Source organism: Lygodium microphyllum, chromosome 6 (assembly GCF_053477565.2).
Source record: "Lygodium microphyllum isolate KBCC chromosome 6, Lygodium_microphyllum_v1.1.10, whole genome shotgun sequence".
Lineage (NCBI taxonomy): Eukaryota > Viridiplantae > Streptophyta > Polypodiopsida > Schizaeales > Lygodiaceae > Lygodium > Lygodium microphyllum.
Window position 1 is genome coordinate 107,884,777 of NC_141140.1, and position 25,495 is coordinate 107,910,271.

The window sequence follows — 25,495 nt, forward strand, 5'->3', positions numbered from 1 at the left end:
GTCTATTCCAAACAGGAAGGAGATCATGAACCCCAACTTCGGATTTTCCTTGAGACAATAAGGTCACACAAGCTGTATGTTAAGATGACGAAATGTGCATTCCTCAAACATCAGATTGGTTATCTGGGATTCATCATATCAGCAGAAGGAATCTCAGTGGAGCCGGCCTAAGTCAGAAATGTTCTAGGATGGCCAAATACCAACAACTGTCAAAGAAATACACAGCTTTCTTGGATTGACAAGATGGTATAGGGCCTTCATCAAAAACTATGCTTTGATTGCAGCACCTTTGACAGACTTACTGAAGAAGCAAATGTCCATTGCATGGTCAATTGCCGAACAAACTAGCTTTGATAGGTTGAAGCAAAGTTTGGTATCAGCACCGATCCTAGAACTTCTAGACCACAGTAAGGAGTTTGAGGTAGTAGCTGATACTAGCATGCTTGCCTTAGGATGTGTGCTCATGCAGGAAGGACATCTTGTAGCATGCTCTTCAAGGAAACTGAAGAGCCATGAGAAGAATTATGCTACCCATGAGCTAGAATTGTTAGTTGTCATCCATGCTCTAAAACTTTGGAGACACTACCTGTTGGGTAACAAGTTTACTCTAGTGACTGATCATAAGAGTCTCAAGTGGATCTTTACCCGGAACGAGCTCAACATGAGGCAATGTCGGTGGATTGAAGTGTTGGAGGAGTATGACTTTGAAATCAAGTACCGACTGGGAAAGGAGAATGTAGTTGTTGATGCACTTAGTCGCAAGGCATTCCTTAACTCATTAATCTTGCAAAATCCATCAACAGCTAGATCTCTAGCCACAAAGGTATCCATGCCAAACAACCCAATACTTGAGCTAGCTAGAGAGGAAGCATGCCATGATACAGCCTATCAAAAGATGCTAAGAGAAATCTCTATCAAGGATCACGACCAAAAGCTACAGGCTAAGTATCATGAATTCTCTATCAATAGTGGACTTGTCTACTATAGGACGAGAGTATGTATACCAGCAAGCCAGTCACTTAAGCAGAAGATATTGTGGGAAGCTCATGATTCCCCTTTCTCAGGGCATCCTGGCTATGCCAAGACTCTCAATGCAGTTAGGAAGGGCTACCATTGGGAGAGGCTTAATGGTGACATTCTCAAATATGTTACTGAGTGTTTGTCTTGTCAACGTATCAAAGACAAACATGTCAAAATGCCAGGGAAGTTACAACCACTTGACATTCCCCAAATGAAATGGAAATTCATCAGTATGGACTTTGTTGTTGGCCTACCCCAAGTTCAGGGAGGATACAACTCCATCATGGTTGTGGTTGACATGCTTACTAAGGTTGCACACCTTATTCCAAGTAAAGAAAAACTATAAAGCCTCAGACATTGCAAGGTTGTTTATCAAGGAGATATTCAAGCTATATGGGCTACCTAGAAGAATCATTAATGATTGTGTTTCTCTCTTCACATCACACTTCTGGAGAGCTATCTTTGAAGCCGTTGGGACTCAACTCTGTTTTAGTACAGTTTTTCATCCCCAAACCAATGGTCAAACAGAGCAAGTCAATCAAGTTATCAAGGATATGCTTAGGGCACATTGCTGTCGTGAGCCAAAAAGGTGGATTCAATACTTACCTTTGGTGGAATTTGCCTACAATGCTTCTTACCAACAAAGCATTCAGATGACCCCTTTTCAAGCATTTTATGGTCATGACTATCGAAGTCCCCTAAAATTCTCAGATCCAACCTTGAGGGTTGAAGCTTCAAGGCAGATGTTGGAAGAGATGGATGACCAAATAAAGTCAATAAGACACGACATCCAAGCTGCCAAGGATAGACAGAAGGCATACGCGGATTTGAAGCGTAAAGATAGAATCTTTGAGGAAGGAGACATGGTCTTCATTCGTGTACGCCCAACGAAGAGTTCCCTATCCTTAGGAGATTGCAAAAAGCTAAGTCCAAGGTACTTTGGACCATAGAAGATCCTCAAGTGCCTAGGACCTAATGCTTATAGACTGCAACTCCCTGAGAACCTAAAGGTTCATAATGTATTCCATATCAGCCTATTGAAGAAGTATGTACCTAATCCTAGACATGTACTTGATGACCATCAAGTTGTAATGCCTAGTCAAGGAGTCCTTGAACTACGGCCTGACAGGATCTTAGATGTTAGGGAGAGACAACTGAGATCCATAACCTTGAGAGAATGCCTCGTCCCCTAGTGGAAATATTATCCCGAGGAGGAAGCCACTGGGGTAGATGAAAGCACTCTCAACCATCAATATCCCCAGTTTATCTCAAGATGAGGACATCTCGATTCCTCCAAGGGGGAGAGAATGTAATATTTCTGTTGAAAATTACTATATACACGTGTGAAGTCTGGGCAAAAGACAATGCCGGCATTGTGGTTGCAAATGATGCGGTCATTAATTGTACACTCTCCACAGGCCAATTGAGACTTAGAACTATGGGTTAATAAAAACCCACGCTCTTCATAAGAACCTCCTCTTGGTAGGAGACCAAAAGGATAATATCTGGAATAATGGTAAATTTATTTTTTTTGTAATTATCCCCTCGCAGTGGGTCGTGCTGGAGGAGAGGGAGGGGAGGCGCTATGACCAAGCTCCTTTTTGGAGCTCATAGAAGGAGTTTAACCATGAGTAAGGCCACGTGGGGGGAGGGAGGTTCCCCTCCCCTCACCTATAAAATCCCTGTGCCATGGGCATAAGGAAGGAGGGCATAAGGCTGCCACTCAAGTGGGAGGGAGAAGGCTTGAAGGGAAGGAAGAAAGGGAAATGGCTAAGTGTGACGATGTCGTGGAGGAGGGCCCTGCCGTGGAGGAGGGCCAGAACGTCGCCGGGACGAGAGCAAGGGGAGAGTGGTAACGCTGCAGATGCAAGACGTGAAGGAGAGGATCTGAGTAGTCGAGGCTGAGGAGGTAGTCGTGAGAAGGAAGGCCGCCATTTGCCGCCTCCATTCCTTATCCATGTGGGGCTTCCACGACCCCCATAAGCTTTTGGGAAGCTTCTAAAGCCCCCTTAGGATGCCCCCTTCTTGTGGGCTTCCATAAGGGCCTTTCAAGTGGGTCTAATAACCCTTTTCCCCCCCGGGATCCAAAGCCCCTTTCCCGTGGGCCTTTCCTTTTTCCCTTTCAAGTGGGTTTAATAACCCTTTCCCCCCTAGGATTTAACCCCTTCTCAAGCAGTCTTTTACACCCCCTTTTTCCCCTTTTTCAAATCCACTAAGTCCATTTAGAACCCCCCTTTTTCTGTGGGGTTCCATCCAAGCCCCTCTAAAAGCCCGTTTACCCCAAGAATTAAGCCCTTTTCCCCCTTTTTTTTTCATCCCACAAAAATTCTATAAGCTAACCTTGCCTTGGGTTTAAAGTAAACCTTTTCGTGGAAATCCTCACTTCCAAGTTTCAATACCCCTTTCCCAGCGGCCCTACAAAGTGGGGTTTTCAAACCCGGAGTTTAAGCCCCTTGCATTCCACAAAGTCATTTTTGACGATTGTAAAGTCCTAATCGTGAAATCATTCCCTACTTCGAGGAGGCAACTTTAAGGCCTTCTAAAGCTCGATTCTGAAAGATGGTGGAATCGATCAAGGAAGCCAAACCACAATGGGAGTTTCGCGTGCGAAGGAGATGGCCAAGATCATAAATCTGCGTCCAAGGCGAAAAGGCCGAATTCGCGATGGCCCCTAAGAAGGCAGAAGGCGCAAATGCAGGAGGATCATCTCCTAACATCCATGTGGATATTTCACCACAAGTCCAGGTTTTTTTTTCTTCTTCATTTTGATTTAGGTCATAATATCTCAAATTTTGCATGGATCATTTATGAAATTAGGTTGCGCTTTTTTGATTGAAATACTTTGGCTAAATAGCTTACGATCAAAGAATCAGTCATTTGTATTTTCAAATAAACGAATGAAAAAAAGAGCATAAGATCTCTATGCATTCCTAGCAAGTGGTTTTTTAATGCATTACAAAGTAACGAATTTAGATAAACTAAATATCATCTTTATAAAGTCAAAATCATTCGTTTAGGAATGGAAAGATTAATCCCATGTTGCATTTTTAGACAAATCTTCATTGAATGATTCATTATGGAAAGTCATTAATCCAGTAGAAAATAGAAGAGCCTAGAAACGATTCTAGAAATTTGCGTGTGGCATGGATTGTAAATTGGAATAAGTTAGCTCTAGGTTTTTTGGCATAAATCTCAATCAATTACGTAAGTAGTTACAAAAGTTGGTGTAATGCTCATTTAGCATACGAATAATTCATTCAGAAATAAAATTAGGAAAAGGCTGCATGGTCCATTTTAATATAAACCCCAAAAGCCTAGCAGCATAAATCATGAAATGCATGTTCTAGAGGGGTCAATGAAAAATTATGCCGTAACTTGACCTACGCTTTGATCTTAACCAGAAAAGTTAGGGTTGCTAAATCTAGTCATTTGTAGGCAATGAATCATGTGATTATGAGAATGGTATCGTAAATATCTTCAAGAGTAGACAAGTAAATTGGTTTACCCTACACACCTAAACCGCGAGGGACACGCTTAGAAATGGTTAAATCAAAGCAACATATCCCAAGTGCTAACTAGGTATTAGAACGTTGAGGATGTAACCTAGTTGTTCTTATTTCCAAGTTGAAACTCTCATACCCTAAAGACCTGCCCACATTCACGAAATGTAGCGAAAATAGGACATACTTGCGAGAAATGATCTAGGGTTTGTTACCCTAAGGGTCGCTCGCTAAAAGGATGAAACTCGGTTTGAATTGCAACCCTAGGACCGACAAGGTTGGCCTAGTGCAATCAGAAATGGATTGGATATGAGGACACCCTAACCCTATTTCCTATTAATCATGATTTCGTAATTAGAAGACGACATTCGATGGGTAAAATAGTCCCATGGATTAGATGCGACACTTGTGCAACAAGTTGCAAAGTTACATGACCTTGTGGGTTGACCACAAGGGAATGGCCAAATTCCTTGAAATGAGATTGCCAGATTCTTGCGCAAGTTTATCTTGCAAGAGGATGAGTGGTCATCCTGATATAGCACCTTTCTTGGGAAAGGTGACCAAGATAAGTGGATTAGATAATTGCTTGGAAGCAAAAGACCAATCACTAATTTGGAATAACATATTTACTGCTAATAGAACTTAAGGTATTGGTTAAGTTGGGTTAATAGGGTATGGCCCTAACCCAAGGATATAAGGGTTAACAAAAAAAAACCCTTGGGGATCTTGCCAAGTCGCAATTGATCCCGAATCAAGTGCTGGATGCATTAGGAGAGAAAGATTCACTCTTTAGCAATTGGCCAAATAAAGGACCACTGGAAATTGATTGTGCTTGTAACAGTTTAGAAAGCACTGTTTGCATTGTTTGCTCAAGGAACTAAAGGATGAAAAGATATCTAATGCTTCAGGTTGAAGGCCTGAAGGGAGAGGCAGTTTCAGTTACCCCTGACTGCCTGTCTGACCCTAACCAAGGGGGTTGTTGAGCGCGCCGGGAACGTGGAACAAACCCGCTGCGAGAGGTCTCTCCGTTGAGTTCTACTTGGAGCAGGAGGACGCTTGGGTGCCAGGCGGGGCTCTGGCTGTAAATCCCTTGCCTTCCGGGTCCTGCACAAGAGGCTAACGTGACTCGGGATTGGATCTCGAGGCCCGCATACTAGTTTACGGGCGGAAGCTTGGAAAAGTGATCCGTGGGGATTACTGGATAGCCCTCGGGCAGATTATGGACAAGCCTACAGGCGAAACTCCTTATATTTCAAAGATAAAATGATGAAATGTTAAAAAACGAACTTGCTTGATATTGTTTTTCTATGTCTTGTGATAAGATTACGTGAAGGAACTAGTGCTTAACAGGATTAATTAAAGAAGCTGATTGTTATATGTCAAATTAATGTGTTAGATAATTACATAACTAAAACAAACCGAGGAAAGTGCGAATGATGGGCCATGGGTCCGTCCTACGGTTGGGTGGTCCCGGTTAGCCGGGAACTTTTCTCAAAAATATCGAAGAACAATGGGATGATCATCATCATCAAAACGAATAATGAGAGCGATGACCTAGAATACGTCTTACCCGATTTACGCTATTTTAGGGGAACAGAATGGGACTATGCCTTATGGCAGAGAGGTTGAGCCTTGCATCCCTCTCGTTTCCCATTCTCTTTGAACCAAGTGCAGCGTGAATTCGCTTCAGACCTGGCGTTTTTGCGTAAATTAGTTCGCTCGGTCTGACGCTAGTTGCTGTTAGCTAATGACCAATCATGAAAAGCCTAATTCCGATCGATCCTAAGTGGGAACAGCCAGGATACTTCCGCTATGTGGCAGACGCGGGAAGACCTAGATCGCAAAACCCGTAACATTCCATGGGAGTGCCAGGCGGAGTTTTCTAGACATCCTTTCCGATGGACTGCTAAGACGTGTCCTGGATGATACTAGTGGACACGTTACACTTGTTCTTTACTCTTTGGCTCTTCTTTTCTCTTGTCCTCTTTTTACTCTTATTTCCTTGCCTCATTGTCTTCATGAAGTGATAGATAGACATGAGTAGTGATGTGTCTTCATGGCTCAAACTACGGAAAACGCGCAAAAAACGCAGGAAAGCACAGGTTTGAAAAGAAAGCCACAACTTTTTTTAAATTTTTCTATACTTGAGTGGCGCGTCTGTCAGCGCGTGTAATGGCACGTCTGTCAGCGTGTGTAATGGCGCATGTATATGCGCAGATAATTCCTGTTACACGCGCTTACAGGCGTGTAGGAACAATTTAAGGAATCAATGCATACATTTAGGGAATCAATTGACCTATGTGGTGACATATATAACAAAGCTTGAGGATAAGAGATAACACATTGGCAAGTCAATTGGCACATATATATGTAGTGACTTACTAGACCATCCCACTTACAATTGCATATTATCCCACTTATGTATCAATAGGTGGATAAAGCATGAATGGGTTTTAGCTAGAGAAAGATAATGCAATGAAGATGTACACGAAAGAGATAGACAAATGCATATTATCCATCAATCAATCAAAGATATGTACATGAAGTGAATTGATATAGTAATTAAAGTATCGTCATTTTTAGGATGCTCCATTGACTTCTGCAAGTTCCTATAACCTTGAAGTAGAATATAGCCAACCACACTGTCCATGGAAGGAAAACTTGGCCTCATCAAATTAACCAAGTTAATTTACTTATACATTTCATAGATAAGAGATTTGTAGTTGGCTTGTTGGTATTAGTCACCAACAACTGGACACACTGGCTAAAGATGATGAAAAGAGGACATGTGCACATTGGTTACATGTGGTCCACCTGATCTAAAATTTAATGTGAGCTTGTTGTAGGGGCTTCCCCCAATTATGAGGTCAATCTTTCCCACTACATCCACAATCTCAGCCAACTTATCATTAGTAAGATCTCTAACATCATCCTCCATTTGAAATCGGCCTGTTTGTAAGGTTTTGTTCCACTAGCTGGCTATTATGTTTTTACATTTATCATTGATCTCCACAATAACAACAGCCTTCAAAATTATACCCAATTTGTGCAATGCCACTTCTTTTCCACCAAGGCTCGAGAATAAGGACAGAACTGTTAAACCTTGCGCATATAATTCTTTCAATGGTGAAAGACTGTACGCAATAGTATTGACCTGAAATGAGTTTCCCAATGCAATATACCGATCTGAAAGGGTAGAGCAGCCTCAAGTGTGGTCACAATCATATCCAAGCACCAGCTCAATCTCATGGGGTTTAAGTGGGGCAGCTTGGCCTGGGCTGACCCAAACCAAGTTGCATATTTTGCATGCCAGGACAATCTCATGTTGAAGATAAGAAGGTATCTTGCTTTCTTTGTGGGAAGAAAATATTTTTCTGATCAATCCACATATAGTGCTAGGGGCACCCCGTGTGTTTATGCAATTCAGCTTCTCTCTCGGATCCCATGGGGGCCAATACTTCTTTGTTTTTGGAAGCACCTCAAAGATCGTCATGGGAGCAGGGGGAAGGATCAACCTTTTTCCATCTACTAGAAGGTTATAAACATAACCACCTCAGCCTAAAGCATGCTGAAAAATATCTAGAGTCTGTGAACTCTGGATCTATGCCATTAAAATACCATTTGATGGTTTCCCGTGACTCTGAATTGGAAACGTTCTCAACATTTTCAAAATAGAAAAAGGGAGGGCCTTCCATCAAACTAGTCAATGGTTTTGGCTTGCCTTTAAAAAAGCCAGGAATTCCAAACCCCATGCCCTTTTTGAACTTGAAGGGTGGGATAGAACCTAGATGTGGACATGATGTTTTTCCATTCATAGATTGAGTCTCGAGCCATAAAACACTTGAGTGTTCACTAGCACTTTTATCCAAGTCTAGAGTAGGAGTAATGCTGATCTTTGTTTTAAGGCCCAAGTAAGTGTACCATAACTTAAGGGCTCTTTCATCTACCCATTATATTTTGCTACAGACACCTTGTGAGGGTCCAGCATGTCTAGTTATTTGAACACCTCATGAGGGTCCAGCATGTCTAGTTTGATCTTTTATCTTTTATGACTAGTGCACATTATTCAATGAACTTTGGTGTGAGGGTAAACATCTTCGAACTCAACGTATAGATGAAAAGAGAAATACCCAAGATTGTGGTGTCCTTGCTCACTTCGAGGATTCGAATGGTACTTCGAGTAATTATTAACTCTATTTTTTTAATTCAATGATTCAATATACGTGTATTCGTAATTCTATGGTTTTTATCATACGCACACGTCATGCTCAAGAATCATATTTAGGTGGTTAAATAATTATTAAATTTGGTTTTTTAATTATGTGAATTGCAATTTTAGGTGGTTAAATAATTGTGCATCTGCTGGCGCGTCTATATTAGCGTCTATTTGCGCGAATATATAGATGCACAATTCGCGTCTATTTACACGCACATTTACACGCACTTATAGATGCTATAATAGACGCGCCCGACTTTGCGCATCTAACATGCACGTCTATGCCTCGTTTCTGTTGTAGTGTCAGACTAGGAATCTGCACTTGAGGTTGTGCCTGGGCATTAAGATTCTTTACGTTAAAAACTCGCTAAATGTTTCTCACATTACATTAGCATGCCCACTTCAACTTTTAGCCAAGTGACCTAATCACTTTACTCCTTTACCAACACTTATAGCCAAGACAATCATTGATAAGAAAAACCTTATTCATTCATATGGGCATAGCCCTTTCAAGTACATTTATTTTGGGAAGGTAGAACAAGTTGATTAGCACATCAGTTTGGGGAGAATAAGATTGTATTACATTCAGCTACGGGAACTAAGTAATAATATGGAGTGGGGTCATGAATTTTCAGGAATCGATAGGTCATAGAAATCTTGGGGTATCCCTTCCTTTGATACCCATTCTTTTCGTAACATCCCAGCACATTGATTCTGTTGACAGGGATTATTCGAGTCACTTCCTCGTACACATACTTGTTCTGCTTGACCTTTTGACTGCCGACATGTAGGGTTGCATTTGCGTGAGCCTCGACAAAGATGTACAACTTCACGATCTTTAGATCCTCCATCCACTTGATTCTCTTCAAGTTGGTTCGAAGGTATGCAAGTCGGTGGGCAGCTATGTAATAAATTCTTGAATCACCCGTCCATCTCCATTTCACGTATAGGGGTGAAGGATTGTAGATGCAGTCTAGAATATTCATCGTACCTAGCCTTCATTGATAATCTGAAGCATGCATTGCAGTCATAAACATAACCTAGAACACTAAGAATTTGTTCCATGCTTCGCGACTCTGCAGGCCAACATCGATAAGTAATTAAGGAAATGTTCTTAACATCAACATTTTCTCTACTTCTCCTCATTAAGTTTCCTTGTAAGTATTAGATCCGTTGGTTTGCTCTGATTCCAACTATAACATGTCCCCCTGTCCACTTCCAGGACACGTCTTAGCAGCCCATTGGGAAGAGAGTCTAGAAAGCGCTAGTCGGAACTCCCAAGGAATGTCATGAGGTTTGCGATCTAGGTCTTCCCGAGTCTGCCAAGAAGTGGAAGCATTCCGGCCGTTCCCACTTAGGACTGGCCTGAATCAGGGTTTTCCTAATGGTCATGTTCCTAGAAAGTAACTAGCATCAAGCCCGAGACGAACTATTTGTGCACAAATATCAGGGTCCAAGCAGATTCATGCTGCACTTGGTTGAAGGAGAATGGGAAACGAGAGGGATGCGAAGCTCAACCTCTCTGCCTGTAAGGCATAGTCCCATTCCGTTCCCCTAAAACAACATAAATCGGGACTCTAGCTTTTATTTATTCTAAGTCGTTGTTGCCTCGCTGTCAAATCCTTTGAGAAAAGTTCCCGACCAACCGGGACAACCCTTCCATAGGACGGACCTAGGGTCACATCCACCGCACTTTGCTCGGGTTGCTTTAGTTATCTAATTACCTACCACATTTAATTTGACAAGAAAAAATAGCTTCCTTAATTAGCCAATTAATCACCGATTCCTTCATGTAACTTAGGCACTGACATAGAAAAACAATGTTAAGCAAGTTCCTTTTCAACATTTGATCTTTATTTATCAATCTTTGGAATACATGATATAATCCGTCGAAAGGCTATTCTACCCAAAGGCTATTCCAGCAATCCTCAAGGATCGCTATTCCAAGTTCCGCCCATTGACTAGTATGCAAGCCTCGAGATCCCATCTTGAGTCACGTCGGCCTCTTGTGCAGGATCCGAAGGCAAGGGATTTACTGCTAGAGCCCCCACTAGCACCCAGGCGTCCTCCTGCTCCAAGTAGCATCCACAGAGAGACCTCTCACAGTGGGTTTGGTCCACGTACCCGACATGGCTAACAACCCCCTTGGATAGGGTAAGGCAGACAATTAGAGGTAACTAATACTGCCTCTCCCTCGAGGCTTTCAACTTGAAGCATTATTTATTTTTTCAACATTAGTTCCTTGATCAAAGAAGTACAAACAGTGCTCCTAATTGTACAAACACAAGCACTCCAATGGTCATTTATATGGCCAAGTGCTAAGGTGTGAATCCTTTTCTCCGAATACATCCAGCATTCGATCCGGGTTCAATCGCGACTTGGCAAGTTCCCAAGGATTTGTAAGCTGAGTTGCTTGTTTACCCTCTTTCCTTAGGTTAGGGTTTATACCCTATTAACCCAAATTGTCAATACTTTAGGCTTCCATATATTATGGTAAATAAATCCTGGACAACCCCGTTGTCCTCACTTGATTGGTCAATTTCTTGTCAGGCAATTCATAATTATCCTAACTTGGCAATTCAGCCCCAAGGAAGGGTGATGTAGCAGGATGACTACTTATCCTCTAGAAAATTAGACTTGTACTTAGAACTCGCCACACTTGTTCAAACTTTGATAAAAGGAATCCATGCATGAGAGAATACCATGAGTCCATCATTAAATTAATCCTTCCTTTAGCACTTAACCCAACCCAAAATGTAACTATCATCGCATGCAATTTGGAAGGTACATAAATCCTTTCCATGCATTTCAACTATTCGGACATCATTTAATGTCCGTCTATGATTACCTTAATTGCGAGACATGACCAAGAATTTATTACATAAATGCGTTACGAGTTATTTGTCCTGTCCTTTGCGAGATGTAACAAGGATGCCTTTGCACAATTCCGTCTTTTTACTTATGCATCATGCGTTCAGGATTGCAACTTGACCACGGAAGTGCAAGCAATTGCAAGTGCATGACATGCAACTAATTTTTGTAAATCGGGCGAGCAAATAAATTTCCCAATGTATTTAAACTTGCCTACGAGAATTAAACATGCATAGTGCATCCTTTTCATGCAGGAATTTTATCGGAACCTGGACATTAAGATTCGGGGTGTTGTCCACTCAGGTACTCGGGTTGGAAGCTCACGCATATGCTCCTCTCGTCTTTTGCTTGGGAGCCATTAACGAACTAAATCTTGGTTCAACAACTCTCTCTTGGTCCCCCCTTTCGCGTTTCGAAGACACTCCGTTCGAGATCCCCTCTTCTGTGCAGGAATTGGGCCTTACAGTCGCGATTTTAAAAAAACCCAAGGCATGAGGAGAACAAGGACTAAGAAAGCCTTTTTAGAAACTTCCAATGGAAGCTTCTAATGCTTCTGTCACACGCAAAATGACGTGGAGAGAGAAAATGATGATTGGGAAAATGAAGAGGATGGAGGTGAGGATACGACGATGATGATTATGATGATGATGGTGGTGAGGATGGTGGTAGTGTAGCCTGGTGGCGGCAGCCTGTGGCAGTAGACGGACGGTGGCGGCAGGTCCTTAGGCGGCAGCAGCATGGCACACGATCAGCCCTTCCTCCCTCCCCTAAGCTTGAGAGAGGGGGGGTTATATAGTTTGAAGGGGGGGGATAGCCACATACGTGGCAAGTTGCATGCCTCCTCCCCCCCATGCTCTCCTACTCCACACTCAAGCTCCTCTCACACTCCCTCTCCCCTGCCATGCAACGGCTGAAGGGGAGGGGAGTTTATCCATTAAAAAAATTTGCCAAAAATTTATCAATTATCCATTTTCCCCCTTGAAGGGGTGTTCCTGTGTAGGCCTATGGTGGCTCATGGTTTTCAAGCCACGGCTTCCTATATGCGACACGGAGCTAGAATTTGCTATTGTGCGAGGGTGGAGCACTTAGCCAAAAGTTTTTCCGTTGCACGAGATTGTTTTGAACTGCTTTTGCGTGATATTTTGGGTCCGCAATATTTCGTAGCTGAAATATTACAACTTTTGATAAGCTTGAACATCTAAATTATCTAGCCACTTTATAGCAATGTTCTCAACTATTCATACGAGCCAGATGGTCTACTATAAGATATAGATCTCATACCAATGTTCAAAGTGACCAAAATGTTCATTTAAAATTTTGCCCTCATGATCCATAAACGCGTCGATATTAGCATCTCCAATGCCAGTGGTTTGCGACGCCAATAGAAATGCATGTAGTAAATTTTTTATGATAATAGCGATGGTTACAAAGAAAAAAAATTTGTGGCAGGGCAGCAAGTACCGATGCCAATATCAGCGGTTTGCGACATCAGCTTGCTACCCTACCACATGTAGCACTATGTGATGTATTTATATTCTAAAAATGGATTACATGTTAAGTGTGAAATGATCATCAAAATGAGCGCAAAATGTACTTGAATCCATAAGACTAATACATAGAATAAATACAATATCGCTGATGACAACTCATGGAATCATGGCAAGAAACAAAAGATAATAATAACATAGTACATAGAATACGCTTGCATAAATCACAGGACCAAAGAGGAAGAGGATGTGTGTTCCACAAATCCAAGCACGAGCTATAGATCCTCGCCATCCAAAATTTTCATCACGACTTAAAGGAGCATCGAACTGAGTCTACCGAAAAAAAAACTACACATCAATCCATGGTACATAATACATTTTAATAAAAATATTAACTATGAACAAGAAAGATGAGTGACTTAGTGGGTCTATGTGTGCATACAATATATCGATCAATGCAGTGAGACAATGTCTCTCTGCATATCGAGTCTCTAGGCCGGTGGGATCATAGTTTGTAATGGACTACTGCAAAGAAAACAAAATACAACTGTTAGAAACATGACTATCAATACAAGAAATATTGCAAAAAAGAAAGCGAGAAGAATACAGGAAAAACTTACAAATTCCTCCACATAAGTCTTGTGGCCGTCACTCAGAAGATAATGGACCACCCCTGTCTCCAGTCATGCCTGTGCTACCTTGCGCTACTGTCTCCAACATCCTCGAGAGTCTATAGTCTCCTCTCTGAGTCTCCACCAGTCATCTGTGTCTAGCCACTTGGGCGTTGAGTGTCTTACGTGTATCCAATCATTTTTGTGATGCTACTCTTGAGTGTCTTGCGTGCATCCGATTGTCTATGTGACATGTATGCGTGCATGCATTCCATCATCCTGCTTGTGGAAAACCTCTTTGCCAGAGTGGGTACCAGAAAATCCTCATGCAAGGATACTACTTTGTAGTCCTTTCTCCCCTCAGGTATGTTCTTCCAATGGTCAAAGACGTCGTGCCAAAAAACTTATTGGCACAACTCTCTCATACAAGACATCACCCTCCTCCCCTCATCATTCATGATCACGGCTTCTGTCATGTCATCTAGAATGTATCCATACCCCTCCGGGGTTTTTCTAAGATGTGTCCTTTTCCACCTACGACCATGCTCGTGGGTATAACCATGAGACCCCTATACATCTGGTGTACCCACAAGGGTGGTATCTCTCGGAGTAGTATCCATTGGGGTGCCACCTGTGGACGGCTATGGAGTCACTCAAGAAGACGTCCCCACAGATGTGACAAATCCTACAGGTGACACAACTTGTAACATTTCTGCTGGAAAATATTACGTGCATGTATGAGTTTCATGCAATGACGATGCCAACATTGAATATAAGGACGGGGAAATTTTACAATCTCCATTGGCACGAACGAGACCAAAGTCAATGAAACCCGCTTATTCTCGTGTGAACCCCCTCTTGGAAAGAGATCAAGATGAAATTGTTATATTGGAATTATGGCAAATTTTTTTACTTTAACTCTCCCTTCTTCCTCCAGCCGAAGGCCGTACTGGAGGAGAGGGGTATGGCAAGGATCACTAAGCTCCTTATTGCAACTCGCGGAATAAATATAGCCATGCACTATGGCCGCGTGGGGGCGAGAAGGTCCCCTCCCCTCACCTATAAAAGCCCTGTGAGAGGGGAGTAAGGGAGGGAGAGAGCCATAACACTATAGAGTGAGGGATGGACACTGCCGCGATTGGGTGAAGGAGAGGATTCTGAGGGAGGGGAAGCAAAACACTGCAATCGTCAGTTTGTGAGGTGGAGAGGAAGCTGCCTGAGGACTGAGCTGCTCCAGAGGTAGAGGTCGCCAGCTGCAACGAATTTGGCCGCCATATTGCCCACGTGGTTTCTCCACAACACCCCCAGAAGCTCCGAGAAGCTTTCTTGGGAAGCTTCCAAAATCCCTTAGGAAGCCCCCCTTCCAGTGGGCTTCCTTAAGCCTTCCTCTTGTGGTTTTATACCCCTCCTCCCCCCCTCCCCCCCGGGGATTTTAGCATCCATTCCCTTGCAATTTCCACCTAACCCCTTTTCCTATTGCCATTTAACCCCCGGTATTTTTTAAAAATCCCATTTTACTTGCCTTCCCAAAGCGACAATGCACTCTTGCAATTTCTGGCTATGCTGCCTGCAGAGATCTGCTCCCAAAACAGAAATTGAAAGCAACACTGAGCTCTGGAATAGAATCTTTCTTGGCATGGTTCAACAGAAATAGATGTAATCACACTGGATCATGGTTAGTGTGTCCTGATCAACTGTGTCCCTCATGGTGATTAATTGATGATTCATCAGTGGATGCTACACTATTTGTTGGGTGACCAGTGATGCATTGCTATTGATCTGTCAGCTTTGCAATTCAGAAAACCTTGTTGTAAGCGAAGGAGCGCTTCAAAAACTGGTTTTGCATTCAACTGTGTGGATCAGTAACTTCATGTATTATAGGATTTGCCAATATCTATAGTTTCTCTGTCAAGACGAGTGGTGCAGGTCACATTTGGAGCCTTCAAGAGGAGATGTAATACTGATTCTGATAACTTCAATGGTGTTTGTTGGGCCTCTACTGGTGATAAGACAAAAGGAACATTCATGCTAAGCAGATGTTAGAAACTTATACGCATTGAACAGAAGTGTTTTCTATCGTTGTGATGTGGAAATATGGTATTTGCTGCAAGCAAAGCAGATGAGGGACATCTGGCTTTTATCCATACCTGCAGGGGTTGACAAGACTGTGTATTGTAGATAAACTCCATGGTTTTCACCAAGGTTTGCCATTCGATTACTAGCAGTTACTCATTATGGGCAGCATGGAATGTTGAGGTTTTTCTGGACTTTAACTGAATACAATAAGCTTCTGGTTCTGCACATTCAAGTTGCTGTTAAACTAGACACGGTTTCTGTGCTTCTTGTAAGGTCAGTCTCAGATTGGCTAGTTAAGCAAAGTCAAGCTAAAGAAATGGCTGATTGAATATATAGAGAATGGGATCTTTTCTTCTCTAAAAGACACCAACAAAGATAATGCATTGAATAATAATGTGGAATGCGTATGCTGGGAATGCCCGTCCTCTTCGCATATTTGTTGATCTTCTATCCTGAAATTAGTCAAGGTCTTCTATAGACACGACTTTGCTTTGCTTTGGAAAATCCTTTGACATCGTGTTAATTCATCCTTACCATTATCTTTCGATCATTAAAAAAGCTAAGTTAGTGTTTAGCTTCTCAAAAAAAGCTATCACAACATAGAGTCATGGCAAGAATAGCTTGCAACAAAAAAGTTGCATAAGGAACATTATATGGAATTCTAAGTAGGACAAGTGTATGCAAGTGTATATAAGCATTGGCCTTCTTGCACTTTATTTTAGTTAGATGCTTGTTTTCAAACTCAATGCTAGGTTACCAAGGCTCTTTTAAACATGTGGAAGTGCATTTAAGGAAAGTAACATTTCCTAAGGAAAAGAACAAATGATGATGTACTTAATGGGGGCTAGGTAGAGTGTGGTATACTATCAGGAAACATGCATGGGAATGGGAAAATAGGCATGGGTTTTAAACTAAGAGAAATCTGTATGAGCACATGTATAAGAATGATGATGCATTCTTTAAAGGATCAAATCGGATTTAGGGATTTGATAATGTCACACTAGCCATGGAAGGATGGATAGTGTGTTATGGGTTTTCTTATCAATTAGTGACATTTTTATGTAGCATCCAATCAATGTCATAACATCCTAGAAATTATTAATCAATGTGTAGGAAATTCAGAATCAATTCTAAAGCCCATGTAAATGATTTATTCATCCTTGAGGCTTATGACACATAAGAATGGGGCTAATCCATTAGGATTATTGTGGTGAACAAGGCATGTGATTGGGGCTAATGCATTAATCTTTGCATAGCTTTATCATGAGGACAAGATAAAACCACTTGCTATTTATCCTCCTAGATTATCCAAAGTAAACACACCCAAGCTGTTAGGAACCATATAACCACATTTAAAGCTTTTAGGACTAGGACTACATCTAGAAATAAGAGGAGACCTAGGGCATAAAATTGAAAGTGTGGATAGACAATTAGCACTAAGTTGTGATGGGTTCCTGAAGCATTGTTGCAAGCACAAGGTTTTTATATGAAAAATTGTTATATTTACTCACCTAAAGTACCCACATAGCCACTCCATTGAGCATAGCCAAATTCCCATATAAATCAAATAGAAAGAGAAAGAGTCCCAAATGAAAATCTAGATCAAGAACCACAATACTTAAGGAAACAAAAATAGACAAGTATAAAAATAAAAAGTGAGTTCTTGTGACACTTGGGCCCATGATTTCCCAAGAGAGAAATTTCCCAAAAGGACATGGTAAAATCATTAAGTATTTATAAGCAATAGCTTGAGAAAAATTTTGATCCATCCAAATGGCCAAAGTCTCGCCCTACAAAGAACCTTTCTCTCTTAAGCCCAAGTTGCAAATCCAATAGTAGCAGCCTAGTGTATCTACTCAATTCAAGAAAAAGAATCCACAAGGGATAACTAAGAGAACATCAAAGGATCAAAAACCTCCCTCTAAGAGTATTGTAGAAAATACAATCAAATTTTCAAGATCATGAATCTTTCAAGTCAATCTAAGGATCAAAGTGAGAAGTCATCTTTATCTACAAAGAGTGACCCATCTAGTGAATCAATAGTCACTACTTTCAATTTTGAGTCAAAACCCACATAATCATAGCCTTTGGCTATGGCCAAAACTTGTCACTCTTGTTGGGAAACAAGCCTCTAGTACTTCTACCTCACAAAAGGACACGAACTCTAGCACATAGAGCTACACAATGAGTTCCATGATTCAGAAGAACTAGGACACGAACTCTAGCACATAGAGCTACACAATGAGTTCCATGATTCAGAAGAACTAGGACACGAACTCTAGCACATAGAGCTACACAATGAGTTCCATGATTCAGAAGAACTACCCTTCTCCACTTGAAACCCCCTATACACTTGGACTCTATCTAATCTGTCATGGAGAAGGAGGGTAAGGTTGTGTAACAAGAATATCAATTAAAGGCTAAGTATTTGAAGGAATTGGATGACACAATATTATCAATCACTCACTTATATATTCATCTTGACATTGGAATTCAGAATAAAGAGCATGAGAATCTCTTAGAAAGGCCTTTGACATGGGTAGAGCAAGTTGAAATCTATTATTGTTATCCAATAGTTATGGGAGAAGTCATGAGTAAATCATCAAGGCTTCGAAAGAGAAGCATTAATTGGTTCTTGTATTCCACATTTTGTATTGCAAGGCAAGAAATGAAAATAGGTAAGAGGGGAGAGAGATGAATGAACAAGAAGCACACACATAAAATTATGGAGACCTAAGCACATATAAAGATATGTCTCAAATCTTCTTCTTCTTTCACAGAAGAGAACTAATTCTATAACATAATAAAAGATTAATATGAAAGTAGCACAATGTATATACACAATGTCACTAAGTGTGAACCTCTAAGGAAAGAAGAGGTGACACAATGAATGTACCATAACCAAGGATGGACTATGTAGGTGCAGTCTAATTGTAGAATCATTGGCATATCTTCATGTCGATCATCTACCATGCTAGTGAGTAATACCCTATCACATCACCAAGGAATGTAGTGAATGATAGCTCATGTAGAGATTGACATCTCAACACTCCGCCTTGTGCTTAGCATGAGCTTGTGAACTCCAAGTATAGTCCTAAAGTGTGAAAGCTTATCAACTCTAAAGGCCTTGGTGAAAATGTTAGTAGCTTGATCCTATGTGCTAGCATAGATTAAGTCATTATCATCTACTAAAACTTGCTTCCAAATGAAATGGTAATGGATCTCTATGCATTTGGTTCACACACGATACTCTAAGTTCCTAGCTAATTGAATGGTACTAAGGTTATCACAGTAGACAATAACATTTTTGTCCACTAGTATTGCCAAATAACCATGCAACATATCTCTACTCTGTCTCTATACTAGAGAATGCAACTGTCAGCTATTTCTTATTACTCTAAGTAGCATAAGCACTACCAAAGAAAAACATAAAACCACTAGTAAGACCTCATGTGTGAGATATTACCAGTCCAATTTTCAAATGTGTAACCATGCAAGTCTAATGGTACGCCTACATTACAGAATAAGGCATAATACAATGTGGACTGGACATAGCATAATGTGCATTGTAATGCATCCAAATGTGGCTTTGTTGGAAGCTACATAAACTGACTCTCCAAACTTATTGTGTAGTTTAGGTTTAACCTAGTCAAATAGATAAGGATGGCCACAATTTTTCTAATACATAGTGATGACCTCAATCAAGTCACCCTCATGTGTAATAAGCTTAGCATTAACATCAAAAGGTATAGAAATGTAATGTGTCCACTTGTTATCTTCAGGACACGTCTTAGCAGTCCATTGGAAAGGATGTCTAGAAAGCTCTGCCCATCACTCCCATACTACATATTAGTATCTTTTCATGAGGATTTTCCGATACACACAGCAGCAGATAGGTTTTTCACAGGCTGGATGATGAAGTGTATGCATGCATACATGTTACACGTGTTAGCTATATATATATATATATAGACTGACTATATATAGCTAACAACGCGGACGATTGGATTCACGCAAGGCACTTAAAGTTGGGGCCTCGCCCAAGTGGCTAGACGCAAATGACTAGTGTGGATTAAGGGAGGAGGGTACAAATTCTCCAGGATGTTGGAGACAGCAGGGCGAGGTGGCGAGGGCACAACTGGAGACAGGAATGGTCCATTATCTTGGGAGTGGCAGACACATGATTTATCTAGAGGACTTTGTAAGTTTTTCTTTTTCTATACTTGCTTTTTTTTTTGCAATTGTGTTTCTAATAGTTGTATTTTGTTTTCTTTGCAGCACTCCATTACAAACCGCGATCCCACTGGCCTAGAGACTCGATATGCAGAGAGATACGGTCTCATTGCATTGATTGACCAATTGTATAGATGCGACCTCCCTGTAAGGCACTCATCTTTAATCTTGTCCATAGTTACTAAATTTAATTAAAATACATTATTATATGGTGGACTGAGGTGTAGTTGTTTCTTTTTTTGCAAAGCCCATTCAATGCTCCTTTGCGATGGGATGAGCTTTCGGATGGTAAGAATCTATAGCTCACCCTTGGATCCATGCAATGCACATGCTCTTCTTTTTTTATCATGTGATTTATGTAGGCATTTTCTATGCACTATGTTATTATCATCCTTTGTATCTTGCCATGATTGTACCGTTGCTTTCATTATGCAATCTTGTATTAGTTTTATGTATCAGTCTTATGGATCTGAGTACACTTTGCCTTCATTTAGAGGAGCATTGTACACATGACTAAAACTCTTTTGTATGGCCCAAATAAAGCACATAGTGCTACCAATTTTTGTTTTTTCCCCATTACCATTGCTATTAGCATCGCAAATTTTCTACAAACATCACTATTAGCATTGCAATGTGCATTGCAAAGCGTCATTATTTGTGTCACTATCAACGTCCCATATACGATGCTAATAGCAACATAAATAGCGACGTCAATAGCAACTGCTCTATGGCATCACTAATAATATCGAGCATGTATTTAATTATGAAATATTTAATTTTCTTAGCTAATTCTTAAATTTCACATTTAGATAGCATGTATGATGGCTTATTAACTAGCTTTGTGTTGGGCTCCAAGTCAATGAGGTGATCCCTACTCTCTAGGGAGGAGGGAGGGCTATAGACACTTCAAAGAAGGCTTTAAAATCATCCAAAAGTTATATTAATGTTAAATTTATTTTTAAATATTTGGATTGATTTGTAACCTCCTTATTGAGGTTTAAATTAAATAGTTATGAGTGCTTCTTAAACTCTTTCTTGTGACATTTTAATATAATGAGCTAAAAATGCTCTTTATTATAAACTCCCTCTAGGTGTGTGAGCTTTTCTTTACTAGCATACTTTATGTATAGCTCCAAAAAATTCATGGTAATCATCCCTTATTGCCTTAGCCAATCATAGTCTCAAACCACATCAATAAGACCCATTTCTAATACATGTCTTTGTAGCTATTTAATGATAAACATATTGTTTACTTTGTTTTTCTTATATAAACGTTTGATTGCATTATTAATAGTTTAAATTGCCCCACATTTAAAGCATAAACCCTTTGATTTGTGCTCCTTAAAAAACTAAATGGAAATAAAGATTTAACCACGTTTGGATGAAGTATTTCTTTGCCTATTTTGAGTTTTCTCGTTCTTTGTTTGAGTATTGAATGCTCTCCTAAAATTCATTTATTGCCTTGATGCATTAAACTGTGGGTGACTTAGTACTCAAGGACTGCTATTTTATACATTATTTTCCCCAAGAGTTTCTCAAATTTTCCTTTATGATAGTCCTTGGTTGTCCAATACATGGTTGAACTATATTCTCTCTTAGATATTTCCTAGCATCATTCTACTCTAGTTCACTGGCCTTGAATAAAATTATAGGAGATTGAGCCATTACATTGGTAGACAATCTACCCATATACTTATTCTTTGCATCATCACTTATGCTTTCCATTGATATTGTAAGTTTGCATACTTACGGTGCTCTAGGTCATATCATCTTCAAGCAAGTCTCTCCTTTTCTACCAAAGGAGACAAACATGTGTGTCATAAGTACCTCGAACTCTTCCCAATTATGCATAGGGTGATTTTCTCACCAAGCATATGCAAATATCTCTATGTGCAGTGTGGAAAAATGTATCATTTGTTTATCACTCTCCATGAGAAAATACCACTTATGGTGAGTCCCCCTTGCTCTAAGTTATGCCATCTTCAAGCACGAGGGGTTCACTCATAGTAAAGAAGACATGTCACCTACATGCAAGGACTTCTAAAAAACCCCCTATTTATGAAGCTTGTAAGACTAATATGTCCCCCTATTTAAGCTTATAAGATATATATATGTATGACTTTTTATGTATCCCCTTTCTTAAATGTAATTCTTCATAGAACATATACTAACTTTATTTTTAAAATTTGAAATTATCCTAAGCAATTAAAAGTATCAAAATGGTCATATCACAAAGTGATTTATGTAGTGGCACTTGGATACCATCGAAGTATGGTGTCGAAATGTTTTTGAGTGTCCCTACCTCCTTACCACATGAGGAGAGAGAGTAGGGGAATCAAACCCCTTATACTTAAAGTGACTACATCAAGCGGACACCAAGCTCTCTTTGGAAGAAGGGGATTTTAATCTCTCTACCAAAACCATGGGAGAGTGCCAACTCCCCCCCTCCCACACTAATTCAATAACCCTACTATGTGAGAGCCTAGGTAGTTCACTATATGTATACCCTCCATATCACGTGCGTTCAAGGCCTATTTATAAATATCCTTATCTCTGAATTTTTTCTTACTAAAAGATAACCCTTTTCTATTCAATCTGTAAGTAACCCCTTTATATGGGACCCTTTTGTATGTAAAAAATGTGTAAAAATGGTGTTTAAAAAATCCCTTATGTTGAACTCACGTGATACATACATATATTTATGACAGATCTCCCTTGATGTGAGAGGTTAGGGTTTTAACCTTACTTGTCAAGGTCTCTTGTATGCAATGGAGAAACCAATCTATGGAGAGAGGTGATCAAATGCATCCGCCCCTTCTTTTTTCCCTCTATCCCCTCCTTAAATTTAAGTTCAATATAGGAAATTAAGAGGGGTCTACCTCTAATGTATACGCTTAAGTGTCCCCTTCCAAAAACCCCCCTCCCTTAAACTCACGTGATACCATACAACATTTATAGTGAACCTCCCATGTCTTCAAGAAAGTATCTCCTCTTCTACTAGGGAGACAAACACTTGTGCCATAAGTACCTTGAACACATTCCAATTATGCATAAAATTATTCTCACCAAGTGTATGGAAATCCCTCTAAGTGTAGGGTGGAAAAATGTATCCTTTGTTTATCACTCTTCATGGGAAGTATCATAATAAGAGTCTAGCTTCGAAATCCACTCAAGATCTTAAGGAGATGATGACTGGACATTGTATTCTGACAACATTAACTTATCTCTTACCTCTTTGATTCTTTTTCCATGAAAGTTTGGACTATTTTGTTCATTCCATTGCAGAGTTCTCCAACTTCATAGTCACTATTAGGAATTCTCTTTTTGCCTATGATGACCTAAGAATTTGAATTCAATTGCAAAAATAGTACTTTGTCTATAAATACTTGTGTTTTTTCTCTATTTTCCTTATTCCCCATCTAGAATGTTAGCCATTGCATGAATACAATCAAAATTTTAGTATTAGAATCTAGAATTTTAGAAAAAAGTTAAGTATTAGACTAGAAAGACCATGAATGGCTAATTTAGTTTGGTCAATGGCTACCAATAATTCATTGTATCTTGAAGCATGTCAAGTCTCATGTTCACACAAGGTATTATTTCAATGGTTATGATCTTCATGTATTTGGGTCTCTTCATAAGTCCATGGTTATTATTATCCATGCTAGAATCTCTTATTTGCTACTATGATCAATTCTTTTGAGCCTTGTTTTTATATTTGTGCCCTATCATTGTAATGAAGTCCTGTAACCCCTGTAGAATAGAAGATTAGAAGTTTGGGAAGTTTGAGAATACCCAATATCATCAATATCTTTGATCACCCAACCATGCAACTTCAATGGTAGTTGTTGCATTACAAGAGCTCAATGATCGGACTTTAGACACCCTCTTATTTGTTTAAGATGTTCAACCACAAAGTAGAACGACTGTCTCTCACCTAGCCTCTCTCGCACACCACTAGCACCAAGATTCATTTGTATTGAACTTGTGTGACCTTTCCTCAAGCATGAAAGATGATTTGGCAAAGCTCCATGATCCATGAGTGCACCCCTTTCATTCTTAACCCCTTATGGCCTTAGCATGCAAGGAATCAACATGAGCATAGGTATAAGAGAATACTCAAGAGAAAGAAGGAGGCTTCACCCACAAGGTCCCACACACACTCTCAACTCTCTCAAACTCTCCCTCTCTCACAAGTGAAAAGAAAAAATGAAATTACACAAAATTCACATACACATGAATAGCATGTTCTATCCTTTCTCATTTTTTAAATACATGAAAATTGGGGTCAAGATTTTCCCACCCTCCCTCAAGCATCTTGCTCTTTTTTTTGGATTTTTGAGCTACTCATGGCTCTCTTTACATAGAATAAAACCTTATTATTGATGAAAAAATATTGAAAATTGTATGTTAGTTGCTAATTACAATTTTTATGGGAGGGAGCCCCAGTCTCATGAGCATAATAGCAAAACATGTTACAAAAATTACGTTTTTTTCTCAAAATTTGTAGGTCTCTTTCTTTTTCTTCCCCCTATTAACATTATCCCCCCTCTTAGATAAGTATCAATCCTATGGAACTTTTGCAAAATGTACGGTACTAGTATTAGTAAAAGGCTCCAGGACATCCTATGAGGAAATTGGAAAGGGGGGGTGGTGTGCTATGGTAGAAGAGATGTGGATGGCAAGGTAAAGGGACAGAGAGACTCAGAGCTTGCTAGGTTTGCTTAAAGAGGGAGAAAGCGGTGATGGCTAATGCTGAAGGATCATGACAGGTGCAGTAATTGATGGGTTTGGAGGAGTTCTACTGTACTTGTCGTGTAACTTGTGCGCCTCCTATAGGAGTGCCTATCTTAGTTGTGTAGTGGTTGTATACTTATGCATGTGCAACTAGGAGCTAGGTCTAATTCTAAGTAGAACTAGAACATTATTCGACCCTTAAGGAGCCACTTGTTGAAAGGATGTGATGCCATTCTATCCTTAAGGTGATAGTCCATATGAGTAAGCCCTGAATGTCCTACCCTTTTAATGTGCCACCCTGAGTTTGTGACGTGGGCGAGTGGCTCAGATGTAGCCCTAGGTACAATGAATGTGCATATGATTTTCTATTTTTCTTTTCTATTTTTTGGATAAATAAATATAAAATATATAACAAAATACAAGAGAGTAATTTTATCACTTGGAAAGTGACTTGAACATGAGTTGAAGATAACCTTTACTAAGAAGATACTTATTGATGTGATCAAGTAGCTACAATTATGCCTCTTGATGAAAATGATGTGTACACATGGAAAACAGACTATCTACCATGTTCTCAAGTAATTAGGTAGAATAAGTTGGTAGTGGTAGGGTGTGGAGGTGAAGATGACCCATTTTTCCCACAATCAATCGCTATTCCAAGTTCTACCCGTTGACTAGTATGCAGGCCTCGAGATCCCATCTCGAGTCACGTTGGCCTCTTCTGCAGGATTCGGAGGCAAGGGA